The sequence below is a fragment of the Mastigoproctus giganteus genome, chromosome 8, assembly GCF_048544385.1.
Source record: "Mastigoproctus giganteus isolate SK-2022 chromosome 8, ASM4854438v1, whole genome shotgun sequence".
In the NCBI taxonomy this organism is placed as follows: Eukaryota; Metazoa; Arthropoda; class Arachnida; order Uropygi; family Thelyphonidae; genus Mastigoproctus; species Mastigoproctus giganteus.
The window spans coordinates 97581261-97596702 of NC_143582.1; positions in this window are offsets into that span (position 1 = coordinate 97581261).

The following is a 15442-nucleotide window of genomic DNA, read 5'->3' on the forward strand; positions in this document are numbered from 1 at the left end:
CAAACAGCAGTTACTTAACACAGCTGCTATAGGCAAGACGTTTATTAATATTTACTTTCACAATTGTAGAAGTATCATTAGTTATCTCAACGTTTTTAGATTAAAAGTTAGTCAGTATGCCGCTGATAGTTGGGCACTTGCACAGACATTACTATCATTAGACATATCATATTCTAGAATAAGAAAAAGTAGGGTAACAATTCTAATGCATAAAAAAAATAATTATTAAAAAATAACACGTTAAGCTAAAGACTGGGAATGTGATTCTTCAACTGCTTCTGTTAAAATTGCCTCCTCCCGACTCAATCTTCTTCTCAATCTAAAGAAGTTTGTGAACTTTTGGATTTTGTAATAATTTCTTCAGATGTGGAAATAAAGTCTACAGTAAGGTGACTTCAAGATCCAATATGAGTATAGGTATAATAAAAGGGCACTGCCCCTTACAATAACACTTCCTTATTTAAATATCTAAACTACACGCTTCTTAAGCCCAATATGAATCAAAAATTTGAATTACCAACTAGGCAAGATAAGTCAATGGATTTATTATTTACGAATCTTTTGTAACAGATCACTTATATTAATAATTTCTTTGTCTCTGACCATCAAAATTATGCAAATTGAATTTCCTACAAATATATTTAAAAAAATACATAAAAAACAGTTTTATAACTTTAAAAAGATTACATGATGTAGTTTTATAACCTACATCATATAATCAAAAACACCGTTGCTCTTAAATCTATTAGTACAAAATTGGAATTCATCCAGTTTGATTTCATGAAGAACAATTTCAGCTTATTAGGCCAAAGAATAAAAATGTATCTGTAATCAGAATGCCTATGGACAATTCATTAGTCTTAGGAGACAAGTGAAGACATACAAAAATATTCGGCAAATATAATATGAAAGTCTGTTAACAGACTTATATATTAACTATAACATTTTGCTTGACGCTTTAAATAAATTACCTTTAAACTATGCAATTAGCATTGATGGAGTTCCAGTGGTCTTCTGGAAACATTGCCTAATGTGACAGATCAAAGAGTAGATCCAGGCATTCTACAGAATGCTTGACAAATATGAAATAAACTTACTTTTTTTTATTTCCCTATGACACTTATCTAAGTGAATCAAAATTCCAGATTTTTATGTAAGGGAACAGGGGCTCCCAAGTAGGACTTGAAGAGCTACGTCCTCTCCCCCCCACCACCTTATTTGTAAACCCACCTAATGTGGAATTTTTTTAATTCTACACGCTAATTAAAGTTTAATGATTCCCAGGAAAGACTACTCTAGTTCTCCCCTTTAGAAAATTCTGGGACCAACCCTGGTCCCACCATAGCGTTCACTTGCCAATCGCAGGTTTGCCTACAGATTTGAGATAACGCGGTTTTCTGCATACCAAAGTTTACAAACAGCGTGTATTTACGGTGCAGTCAGTCCAGTCTCAGGCGCTTCCGTAGCCAGGTGGGAAGGAGCAGCAGTGCGTAGCACATGCTTCTTGATTAGACCGGGGTTCGAGCCCGTCACCACCAAATACGGAGGATGCGGAAAGGTCAGGGAAGGACCACCGCATATCCCGGAGCAATATGGCCTTAGTTGCTAATGCTCCTAAAAAACCAAATAACAACAACAAGTCCAGTCTCCATAAATAAAAGAACGCACAACAATTATTGCGCCAAACTCCTTGGGATGATGGAGGAGGGCCCAGTAGGTATTTCAGAAGGGCGGAATTAAATCATGTACAAAGGCAACACTGCGAATTATCATAGCAAATACGGCATCAACATGCACCTATTTTCTACCCACTTCAGTTAACCTTTTATAGACAATATTGATCGCTGCAATCCATACTTAATTTTCTGAAAGGTAGAAAAATCATATGCCTATTCAGTTTTACTGAGCTAACAGAATTAATGTTTTCAATACAATAAAAACTATCGTCACAAAGTGGTAGTTTCAACCACATTTATTAACAATGTCACGTTAACAACAGCGCTTAGGTTGAATGTCTTATAAAAAAGGACACGTACGTATATCATTCAAAACACCTATGTTTGATCATTCCACAGCACGCTTTAAGATAACAGTTTTTTCGCGTGAATTATTCCGGTGATTTCAGCCCACAAAACGTACAAACTGGCCTCCGGACACACACTTTGTTTCGTAATACGTATATACAGTGGCGGACAAAAAAACTGCATCATCTGTGAATTCAATATTTCTGGACTGTGTTTAAAGCAATATTATAGAGGAAATCATGACTTTTGTGCTTTCCCCCCTCCCATAAACTTTCCATGGTGACGCGTGAACTTCTTAGTCGTGTGACACATTGAAATCGTGATGTCACCATCGTCTTCAGAGTTCCCCGAAAACACCACAGGGAACTAATCCCATTGCTCTGGGTGCACTTCAGCACTTGGCTGTTCTCTACCCCACCACGTGACCAAGGGGAGGAATTAAACTTGCGATTAACAGTTGCAAGACACCTAATAAACCTACGGACATGGAGCCCTACTTTCAACAAGCATGCCCAAAACCTGATAATCTGGAAAACCTCTTTAATCCGGAATACCAACAAAATGGAGGTAAAATCGGACAGAACTACCGTCGCCGCGGAACAAGATCAAAATGATCACTCGATATTGATAGAAAACCAAGAAGAGACGGAGAACCCCCGCTAAGCCCCCCCCCCTCGACCAAAGGAAAAAATTGGAAAATGACCATCCCGAAATCATAAAGGAAAACACGCTCGCAATCCGAGCAAAATGAGACAAATGAAGTAGCTGCCACACAGAATGACACTACAGAGAACAAACGGGATGCCAACGACGCACCAAAAAATGCGGAACTCCCCATGGACCCTACGCTGCCCGAGGGTCCTGTTCTGGACCAGATGCTGATCCTCCGGGTGCAGCTCGAAAACAAGCTGAAGGAATCCTCTAGCAGAATAACCATTGCCCTCAGAGGAGAAATTGTGACCATCTAGACAAAGATGGAAACAATTCTACAGAAGGTCCACGTAGAGGCGGTAACAAATAAGGCCAAATTGGAGGCCTATATGGAATGTGGGGCAAAACAAATGCCACAGCGGGCACCCACTTACGCAGAAACGCTGAGGAAACCTACAAATGTACAGACAAAAAAGTCAACCGGTCAAAAGAAAAACCCTTCTGCCCACACCCAACACAGTCGTTGTACGACCAGTAGGGAATGAAAAATCCAGTGAGAAAATAAAGAAGAAAGTCACAGAGGCCTTCGGCGCTACTAGAATCAAAGCTATCCGAAAAACTAGGAACCCCAGAATAGTTATTGAAACGGCAATCAAAGAAGAAGTACAGCAGATAATAACAAACCCGAAGATCTTCACCCTAGGCCTTACGGCGGAGGCCCCCAAAAGAAAAGGGCCCACTGAAATCATTTTTGATATTGACCAGAACATGACATCTGAAAGTGTAAGGGAAGAAATATACAGGAAAAATCTCCTAAACGAATTACCTGACAAGGATGAAAAACAGCTGATTATACCCAAGTACAGAACAAAATCTAGAAATAGTGGAAACTGCAACTGGATGGTAGAGCTGGCCCCGAAGCACGGCAGATCCTACGAATGCAAAACACCATATACATAGGGTGGAGCAGTCATAGATTTAGAGAATGCGTGGAGGTACCAAGGTGCTTCCGATGCTGCAAGTACGGCCACACAACACACACCTGCGCCCAAAGAGAAGCAACATGTGGCCACTGCTCTTAAATGGGCCACAATTACAACAGCTGCTCAAATAAAGAAAAAGATCCCATCTGCACCAACTGTAAATCCCTGAGGTTAGATCATGCCCTAAAATATTACTTTTTTTAAGGTGATGCATTTTTTTGTCTCCCACTGTATGTCTTACAAAGACAAAGCATCTATGACACTTAGTGGTTTATTACGTTTTTTCTAAAAATCCGGGAAACAAGTTTCTATCAAGGTCTGTCAACCTTGATAGAAACTGGCCGGAAATTCTCAATAAATTAATGACTCTCGCGCTATTACGAAATCACCGTCATGCCAATTATATAACACTTGTGTACGCTTTCCGGATATAATCTTTAAAAATAAAACTGGATCATTAATATAACGTAAGAGCTTAACAGCTTCCTCTCACGCTAGTTTGCATTTTACTTATTGAAAGTCATTAAAATCAAAACTACCTGTTGTAACACGCTGTTAGAGATAAGGATTCAGATCTCTCCACTAGGGTTAAAAATAACTTAATTTCACAGTTAAAACAATCCTATAATAATAATAATAACAGCCTTATGTAATAAGGCTGTTATTATTAATGCATTTGTTTCCAGAAGCAGGCAAGTTTGAACTGATAACGCAGAGTACCCTACCGTATTTAACTTTTAGATCACTAGGTTAACAAGTTCGTAAACGCATCAGTTATTGATCGACGCCAATTAGTGAAAATAGACATATCGACACAGAGGAGGACGCGTATCCTAATTTGCCTATTTCATAAGTGACCGATCTGAGTAATGTTAGATTTTTTGGCACTTATATCCCTGTGTTTCTTTGACAAATTTCGGAAGTGATTAACCATCAAACTGAAGACAAATTAATAATTGCCATGCACAAATCAACCCCTTTAGAAAATTCTGGGACTGCCACTGGATGCACTCAGCCACGTATAAATAATCGGAATAAATATTGATTAAAAATTCATAGCTGATTTGTCTGATATCATTATGTTATCCTGACTTTGTAAGAAAACAAACCCTATTATAAAACTACTCAAATTAGAGCTCATGAAATTTTGTGTCAGTTTTATTATAATTGTCATATTTTTGAATGCAAGACTCAAACTATTCGTGTACCTTAACGTTCAAAGGTAGGTAGACCAATAGGTCTACCTACCTTTGAACGTTAGTCTCTGTTGGCACGCAACTTCTTTAATTCATAAATTTTAAAAATAAATAAGTTTTAATTTAGCAATTAATATAAAAACATACCTGAATTCCTTCTGAAAAACTCCTTCTCTGGTTAGTATAATAAGCTTTTCAGTCCAACACAGTTTTTGTCAACACATTTGAGCACTTCCACTGATACAAAGTTACAGCACAAGGGCAGATTACCCGTGTTTTTCTAACTCATTTGCATTATGGGAGGCGTTTTTACTAGTTAAAATAAAAAAAAAAATGCATGAATTGTTTTTTATTAGCAATACATGAAACAAAGCAATACGAGGGGCGATCAAGTTGCTTTGGCCCTCAAGTAGAAATAATAGGATGACAACAACGAAAGTATTTTTATTTTTCAACTTAGCTTCTGCTACACTAATACACTTTTCCCAACGATGTTCGAATTCCTGCCAAAAAGTTCTTGTGGTTGACTATCCAACAGCATCCATGAACAGAACCATCTGGAAATTTTCTTTAGATGTGGGAATACATGAAAGTGTGCCTACCAATTCTTTGTGAATATCAATCGGAATCCGTTTCTCTTTCACAAAACATTTCATAACAGCTCTAACCTCAGATTTCTTACAGGGGTAACACTCTTTCAGCCAATTGCTCATCTGCAACGAAAAAAAAAGCGTTATTATGAGTGACCTATAATTTCGTGAATGTGCATCAGAGACATGGAAGTACGTAATACTTATTTGAAACGAATCATTTCAATATCACGGATAGAACAACTTGATCACCCCTCATACATGAGTAAATTTTAGTCAATTTCGGTGAGCATGTTGGGGGGGGGGAGCATAAGTTAAAACTTGGCGCAAATGAAGTTAAGGAGTTCATTTCATTTATTTTACTTTGATAGACACGAGCATATTAAGTCTTCTTTTTTGAGAGGCCGCTGTACTGTTCCTCGGAAGAAATTACCAGAAAGGTGTGTGTGTGGTATCGAGGGTGGCTCCTTAGCATGCGCTCATCTCCACCTCGTTCACCTGCGATGGCGCAGAACCTTTGCAAAACGGGCCTGAAAACAAAAAGTGTTAGTATGTGTGTGTGTTAATATTATGTGTGGTGTGTTGTTAGTGTCAGGCCACTTCGCCACCAGGGAGCAGCCAACTCCTGGGCAGCTGCTAGGCACAAGGAGCCGTACCTGGTTCTGCTTAATCCTGTACGTGCAACTGTGCACAAATCTCGCACCCACCCGAGGTAGTGCAATACTGGTGTATGGACAGAGATTTTTCGGCGCCTCACGTTGACATTCGAATGTTTTATTTTATTTTATTTTATTTATTTTTTTTTTTTGTCCATTCGAATTTCGCTTATCTGCGAAAAGATCTAAGCCTCCCATGCACTTCCTAATTCATTTCACAAATATACGTGGTCTCAATTCTAATCTCAACGATGCCCATTTCATGTTATCAACCGGTGTTCTGTTATCGGTTGATTCAACTACTGCTCATCTCAGATGCCCAAATTATTCGCTGTATGATTCCTTTCGACTCAAAGGTGATACTTGTGCATATGTCCGTTCTGATATTCCCTGTCAGAGATTTGGCAATTTGGAATCTCCTCTCTTTGATCTTCTATGGCTTAAAATCTCTCTACCTCATTCTGTCAAATTCATCTGTTGTCTCTACCGTTCTCCCAACTCCACTAATCATTTGGAGCTCTTTAACTTCCTCTCTTTGCAACTTGACTTTCTCCAGTCCAACTTTCCTAACAGTAAAGTAATTTTCCTTGGTGATTTTAACGTTTACAACTCCAGCTGGTTTCCGTTTTCTAATCACACCGACCCAGTTGGTCGAGTTGCTGACGCTTTTGCAATTACTAATGACCTTGCATAGATTGTTCATTTACCTACAAGAATACGGGACAATCCTAAATCATACAGCCAACACACTTGATCTTTTTCTCACAAGCAAACCCTTCTAAGTACACAGTCGAAGTGAGAGGTCCTTTAGGCACTTCAGATCACAACTTGGTGATTGTCTCTTCTCCAATGGAACCTTTATCTCATGGCTATTCCCAACCTCGTGTTGTTTGGCATTACAAGAATGCAAAATGGGATGACCTGAGAGACTTCTTTTCTTCTTTTCTTTGGTCGGATTACTGTTTCAAAACTTCTGATGTCAACGTTTGCTCAGATCGTGTCAGTGAAATTATTCTTACAGGAATGGAATCCTTTATCCCACACTCCACTTTAAAATCTCGTCCTTTATCTAAACCTTAGTTTTCCAATAAATGTGCTAAGGCTGTTCAAGAAAAGAATTTTGCATATCGTAATTGGCTTGTTTCTAATTCTTCAGTTTCATTTTCTGCCTACACAAAAGCTCGCACACAATTGTAAAGCAGTTATTAATCAGTCCAAACTAGAGTTCGAATAGGCTAAGAGTAGGAAACTTGCTTCTTGCCCTAATGGTAGCCGAGCATTCTGGTCTTTTTCCAAAGCTATTGGCCGCAACGTTTGCCCATCTCTGCTCCCACCTCTGTCCAAACCAGATGGTTCTGTTGTCACTTCAGCCAAGGATAAAGCTGACCTGCTAGCATCCCATTTTTCTTCCAAGTCATGTATTAATGATCTTGGTAAAAACACCTCCCACCATTCCCAACACGCTCCATTAAATGCCTCCTGTGGTCTTCCGTCAATAGGATGTCAGAAGCATTTTGACGAATCTTGATGCTAAGGAAGCTCCAGGTCCCGATTGTATTTCTTCACTTGTTCTCAAACCTGTGCTCCTGAACTTACTCCTATTATTTGCCGCCTTTTTTCACTTTCTTATTCTAAAGGTGTTTTTCCTTCTGCTTGGAAATTTGCTCATATCCAGCCAGTTCCTAAAAAGGGTGACAAATCCCTCCCATCCAATTATCGTCCAATTGCAATTACTTCTACTCTTTCTAAAGTAATGGAGAAATCAATTAACCACCAACTCTTAAACTACTTAGAAACCTTCCGTCTGATCAACGATCGTTGATTACTGGCGATCGTTGATTAAACTACCTAGAAACCTTCCGTCTGATCAACGATCGCCAGTATGGATTCCGTCAGTGTCGATTCACTGGTGATATTCTGGCTTATGTTACCCATTTATGGAATAATTCAATGGAAAGGTTCGGTGAAACACAAGTAGTTGCTCTTGACATCTCAAAGGCTTTCGATCGTGTTTGGCATAAAGGTCTTCTAAACAAGCTTCCACCTTATGGTTTGCCAAATGTTTTTAGTAATTGGTTATCACGTTTTCTCTCTGATCGCTCACTGAGGGTGATGGTAGATGGCTCTCTGTCTTCTAACTTCTCCACTAATGCCGGTGTCCCCCAAGGTTCAGTTCTTTCTTCCACTCTTTTCCTCTTGTATATTAATGACCTTCTTCCATTGACTGGAAATCCTGTCCATAGTTTTGCCGATGATAGCACATTGCATTCCGCTTTCCATTTTGAGAAACCTTGCCCTGCTCAATCAGCTTCAACTTCTGAAATCTGCTACAAATTCCTTAAATGCCGATCTTCAGGTAATTCTCCAGTGGGGCCCTAGTTGATTTCAACCCTTCTAAAACCCAGTCTTGTCTTATATCTCACAAAAAGGATTCTTCTGCTCCTATGCTTATCTTTGGTAACAATCCGATTTCTAGGCAAAATTATATTTCTCTTTTGGGGATTACTCTGACTTCTAATCTCTTTTGGCACAAGCACATTACAAATATTGCTTCCTCTGCATCTAAAAAACTTGGTTTTCTCTTTCGCTCTCGGCGTTACTTTTCTTCCAAACAGCTGCTCACTGTATAAATCGCACATCCGCCCTACCATGGAATATTGTTCCCACATCTGGGGTGATGCCCCCAAAACCTCTATCAGGCTTCTTGATTCCATTCAGAAGAGGGCAGTTAGGTTAATTAATGATTCATCTCTAACAGGGTCTCTCCACTTGCTTTCTCATAGACGTACTGTTTCTGCTGCATGCCTCTTCTACAGATATTTCCATGGGCACTGTTCTTCTCAATTGGGTTCTATAATTCCCGTTTTCTCTTTCAAAACAGTCCGAACACGTGCAGCCACCAGCCAACACCCATTTACTGTCCAACTTCAAACTCACAGAACCAACTTTTCATCTTCCTCATTTATTCATTCAACTGCCGTTTTCTGGAACAACCTTCCTTCAGACGTATTTCCTGAAAATTACAGTCTACAGAAGTTCAAGTCCAATGTCAACAAATATCTTCTTTCGTCTTCTCAACCTGCAACTCAAGCACGGTACTAAGTACTATCGATTCTAATACCTCTCGTGTTTGGGGTTTACATAAAAAAAAAAAAAAAAATTCAGAATAGTCACATTAATATGAAACTTCGCAAATTCTTTGGCAATCGGCGATGAAATTTAATACCTAAATTGAAATGATATGTTTGAAATCCAGTAACCAAAACATTGCTATTTGTGTATAAATGTACCCTTTCCAGAACTGCGCCTCAATTAACTATATTTGTAATTTATTTGTAATTGTAATTTTAACTGTAATTGCAATATTGGTAATTTAACCCGGGCAATCCAGTATTTGTGCTTGCTGTCCGATAAACAAATGCAGAAACTACTGGATCTGCAAATGCTCAGTATATTCGAATTAAAAAAAAATGGTTTAATTTTAAAAAACTGTCCTTTTAATTTTAGCTACGTCAGTTTTTTGGAGTTTTAATAAAATTCGCAAAGTAGTTCTATCTTATAGTAACTGTGAGGTAGAATTATATTATTCAGTTTTTATTGTTCTTCATAATAGCCAGAATAATAAAGTTTCGCCTGTTGCAATCAATTTTCATTTCGATAGACCGATAAAATTAACACTCTGTGCGTTGAAGCTCTCCATTAAGCAACTTTTCTTCTTCTTCTTTTTTTTTTTTTTTTTTTTTTTTTTTGTTAATATACCGTTCAATTATTTGGACGTGAAAGATGTGTTAACTAAAAATAGAAAGTGTGCAATCAAATTTAAATTGTAGTTTATTATTTTTAATAAAGTTTGGATTTAGTTCTATTATATTTTAGATATTTTCATGCTTCCATATTCCCATACTCCATTTATCACACTTGTGGCCAAAGTTTATTACCTCTTCTCAAAGAACCCCATTTGGGTAATCCCATTGGAGACCTTAGGGGAAACTATATTTAATACCACTCATATACTACGAGAAATTAATAATTTAGTTTATTAAGCTATTCGCCTAAACTACTATACATTATGGTGACGTTTCAGGCATCTTACCGATACCCATCATCAGGCCATGTTTTTGGGGGAACATAAAATAGAAGGGTTACAAATTTCAATATATTACAATTTTTACATTGCCAATATTTCAATGTTACCAATTACCAATATTTCAATGTTACCAATTACCAATATTGCAATTACAGTTAAAATTACAATTACAAATATACGATTCTGAAGTACTAAATTTGTATTACTGTTACAATGGAAACCAGATATTAAATTAGATAAATCTTAGGTAAATACAAGAAAATTAAATTCCTACTTGCACATCAGGTTTCTGGGAGCATCGCAAGAGGGGTTTGTCACCAGTCTGTCTAACTTAATATCTGGTTTCTATTTTAACATAATTCAAACGTAATACTTTAGAACAGTATATTTGCAATTGTAACATTAATTTTAATATTGGTAATTGTAATGCGTTCAAATTTGTAACCCTTTCTATTTTCTCTTCCCCCAACAGCATTGTCTGATGTTGGGTGTCAGTAATATGCCTGAAACGTCACCTTAATGTATAGTAGTTTAGGCGAAAAGCTTAATAAACTATATTATTAATTTCACATGGTATGTATTAAACATAATAAATATCTTATGGGAAATATTAAGACTCAGGGGCATAATCCTACTAAGCTGAAGATCTACTGGCGCTGAAGACCTAGTGGAAATAAGGATGACAAAATCTCTAATTTCATATATAAATGTTGTTTATTAGGAAAATTTTATCATTATGAGATTCGTATGTATATATTTCTAGATTGCCTTGTTACACTTGTTTATTCAGCTACTCTTAGGGGTAAATAAAAGTTAAACAGTAACTGACTTGGTACGTTAGCCGGGACAACAAATATTAATCAAAATAGCATAGAATTTTGGATAGTGTTGGAAAAAAATGTTGTTAAAGCAAAAGGGAAAGAATTCTTGGTTTTTGCTTTATTTATTGAGAAACATACAGAACGAAAAAAATTCTCTACTACATTTGTTTAAAATAATGTCATGGATTTTAACCAGAACCGTTAAATCACGATCAAAACGCGGAAACTTGATCTTTGAATCCGACAGCCACTTGGTTTTCAGCCAAGGATTTATCCATTTCTGCTAAAAGGAAATACTCTTTTTTCAAAGACATTACATACAGTCACTTAGTGCAGAATCTCAGTTACACTTTGTAGTTATTTAGGACATTATGTCTCCAGACTTTGTCGACTTGTAGATGCATCATAACAAGTTTTCTTAATTTAATTCGAGCTGCCTCTTCTATGCTAAACATCACTCTGACGCATTATGAATTTATTTAAATTGGTACATGTATAATTGAAGTTAGCAATGTTTATTTTAATCATGAGATATAATTGATAAACTCCGATTCAGATAACAGTCTTCCATTAGCAACAACGCGGATATATATTTATACAAAGAAATGCAAACAAGATTAAGTAGCACACATGGGAAATACAAAACTTTCTAAGTTCCTGATGGAATGGAGACATTTCGGTAATACTGTACTTCGATTTCTCTTCCTTCACTACTCACAGGAGTTAATCGATTCGAGGATTTGGAATTCTTCCTCCCTCTCTCTCTCTCTCTCTCTCTCTCTCTGAGAGTGTTCAGGATCCTTGCTTATATTCAAGGCCACTAGGCGCCGGAATGTCTCTCTGTGAATTGCGTGTTTGCATGTTTTTCAAGATGAAGAATCTTGAGTTTTCGGTAGAAAAAACCATGCCGTCTTTGCCTGTGCCTGATTATTATTATTATGAAATCTGTTTATTATCTGCAAGGCTTGCTCCGAATACGGCCTTCTGGCTAGGAAGGCTACAAATAAATATAATAACAAATGTACATATTAAAAAATACTACTGGAAAGTGCCTAATGGCCCAAAATGCTGCTTACGTCTTTGCTTTTGTGTGAGAAAAGTTCTGGGGGAAGGCGAGGCGCTCGTCCCAGATAAGCACCAGGTGAAAGTGGTGATTGACAGATTTAATTCTGTTACCCTGATAAACAGCTGAACTTTATATGCACTGATTTGGTTTTTGTGATTGGCATTTGGGCAGATTTGAGGGGATTACGCTTTAAGCTAATTGCTCAACAGTAAACCTCCAGCTGCTTAATTTGGTTAACACCATGCAGGATCGCCTCAGGTAATTGCTTCTGATCCTTTGTTTGTAGGAAAAACTTCCTATCATCTGCATAACACAGAACGTTATCTGATGTGGCAAGAAATTATTCCAAGGCAGCTGAGAGAACTCCTCCTTGCAGTACGCCTCTAATTACACTCAGTTCCTCATACAGGTCGTTATGCGAAATAATCAGCTTACTGCAAAATTCCCTGAGATATTCTAATGTAAGTTTGGAGGATGAAGAGAAGCGCCATGATGTTAATATAATCATAGGCTGCAAAGAAAATGATATCGAGTTGGGCTTTGCAGCTGATGGCATTCTGGATTCTAAACAGCGTTTCGGAGGTTGGTGGTTGTCGAGCGTCCCTTAATAGCACTATGGAAGTAAGGTGGCTTATGAGGAAGGCAGTGATCCACTAGCTTGGGAGGGATGGCTTTTTAGAAAATCTTTAGTAGAAAGCAACCGACAGAAATGGATCTGAAATCTTTGTGGTCCTTGGGTTGTGACTTTTCCGGGAGAGGGGTGACTAAGCATGTGTGCCATCCTGCAGGTACAACGGCTGTCCTAATGATGTTATTAAAAGCCTTTACTAGGGGCTCGATGATATAAACGCTGCAAACATGGACGATGAATGAGAAGAAGCCCTTCATTCCTACTGCAGCTTTATTAGGGAGCTGGTTGATCACATTGGCAAGGTTTTGTTTGCTCAATGTGATATTGTACAGCAAGGTCCTATGGGGGCTCAGAAACTCCCATCGGCACTCTGTCAAGTGTTGCGAGAGAGGTTGTAAGGCAGAATTGATATATTTCCTAAACATCGCACTTATTATTGTTATTATTCAGATTAGTAAGACTGATTTCACTTCATGTGCAGCCAACTGGTTGAATAGAAGGGTGTACATAGATACACACATATATTAAAAGACAATTGATAGAGTTTGACAATGCACTTGCCTGGAGTTGGCATAGTATAAGTACATAAATTAACATTAGGGAGATAAATTAGGTTTCGACATGTATACATGGGAAAATTAATTGTTTACAATATTAATTAAGTTACAATCTGTTAAAAAGACAGCCAAAAGAAAGATGTGTTGACAATCGTAGGTAAGGTGGTTCCAATTCTCAAGAAGGCCGTATGTTCCTGTACACGCGGAATGTCTTGGATCCCCGTGTAAGGATGCAACGAAGATCTTCGTAGCTTGGACCATCATAGGTAAGTTGATTCCAATTCTCAATAAGGCCGCAATGACATTGGGGTCGGCGGCGATGCCCATTGATAGAACCATGACCAGTGACAAGGAAAGTGGCGTGAAGCCAGGAGAGAACCAAAATGAAGGCTTTGGAAGACTTGGGCAACGTTGGGAATAAATTTTTTGGTGATGAGGCCTTCCGGAGTCTCAGTTCATCTTTTTTTTGGCAAAGCGCTTTTTCTCTATCTTAATATCATTAGCTGGATTTATGGAATGAAAAAAAAAAAAAAATCAAATTACTATATTAGGGTTACCCGTAAATGATTACATTAACCCGTATTCGTGTCTGTAAATTGTGTGTGTTCTCTGGTCGATTTGCCTGTTTTGCTGGACGAAAAACCTCAGTTTCTGAGGGAAAAAACCCCAGTTACTGGGGAGAAAAACCTTGCTATCTACGCCTGAGACCGACTAACTCAGCCACGGAGTGAAAAAAGCCCACTAAAGTTCCTCGCGTCATCGATGGGATTTGAACCCGGGCCTTTACCACCCGGTGTGGGGAGGACGGTGACGATACCATTGTGCTACCCACGCAGACTAGGATTTATGGAATAGTTCAGGATGGTCGCTGGAAGTCCCTTTGAGAAGTGGTAATGCAGTAACATGACGAATGACTTTCAAGGCCAGAAGGATAACCGCCGCCAAAACGTGGAGGTCTGGGATGCTTACTGTGCAAGAGGCGCGTTTGATAGATAGGAGGAAACGCTGTATAGTAGGCAAGTTTCTTCTGGCTACAGATCAAGGTCGTCCAGGAATACCAGATACCAGTCAATATTTAAGCACAATATTTAAGGAGTGGAATAAAAATGGCGTTGAACAGAAGCGCCAGAGAATGTCGATCGACTCCCCAGTCGCGTCTGCTAATCCTGGCGACCATGGCGGTTTGCTTCCTTACTTTAGAGTGGAGGTAAGTCAGATGCGGGTGGTACATTAGTTTTGAGTCCAGGATCACTGAATTTTGAGCAATTTAAAATTGCTTTGGAGGGACTTGCATAAATGATTTTGGACCATTCGAAAAGCCTGGAATAAATTATCTTGATTTGTTTCCGCCAATTTAGTAGATTTTCGCGCCTTGTAAAAGGAGTTGCTATTTAAATACAATTATAACTTGAACAAGATGTGGTTCCTGTATTCTATTTTAATCTTGAAAACTCTTTGACCGTATATGATTGAACCGAAGTAAAAACAGAAAATTTATTTATCTGGACAGCTTAACAAATAAACGAAGTTAGGTAGCCACGGCTCTTCTCTCAATGACTCGAGTCATTTGATCCTTGATTACTGGGATAAGTCATTCATCTACATGACGGAAGTCACTCATTCGCTAGCCATCACAACGCAACGCAACGCAAACTTTAATATTTACTATTCGGGCGAAAGCAAGAAAATTTCTACATAAAAGCAACGGCGAAAAAAAAAAAAGTGTTAAAATCAGGATAAGTTCGAATATATCAATTTTTTTCGAATATATCAATATCAAAGCAACCTACAAGGAAAAAAAAAAAACATTTATGAGGCGCTTTGGTAGATTTCCTTTAAAAGCTACAAAACAAATAATTTAATCCTACAGTTGGCGTGGCTAAAATACTCAATTGGTTTTTGAGTGACAACGAATATTAAAGAAGGATGATTAGCTATGCCGCCTTTAATATTTACTATAAACTCAAAATGAATAGACATATCAGGAATACCAGACACCAGCACAATATATAAGGACTGGAATAAAAACGGCGTTGTACAGAAGCGCCAGGGAAATTCGATTGAGATTCCCCAGTCGCGTCTGCTAATCCTTGCGACCATGGCGGTTTATTTCCTTACTTTAGACTGGAGGTAAGTCAAATGTGGGTGGCACGAACATAAATTTTAATGTGGAGTACATC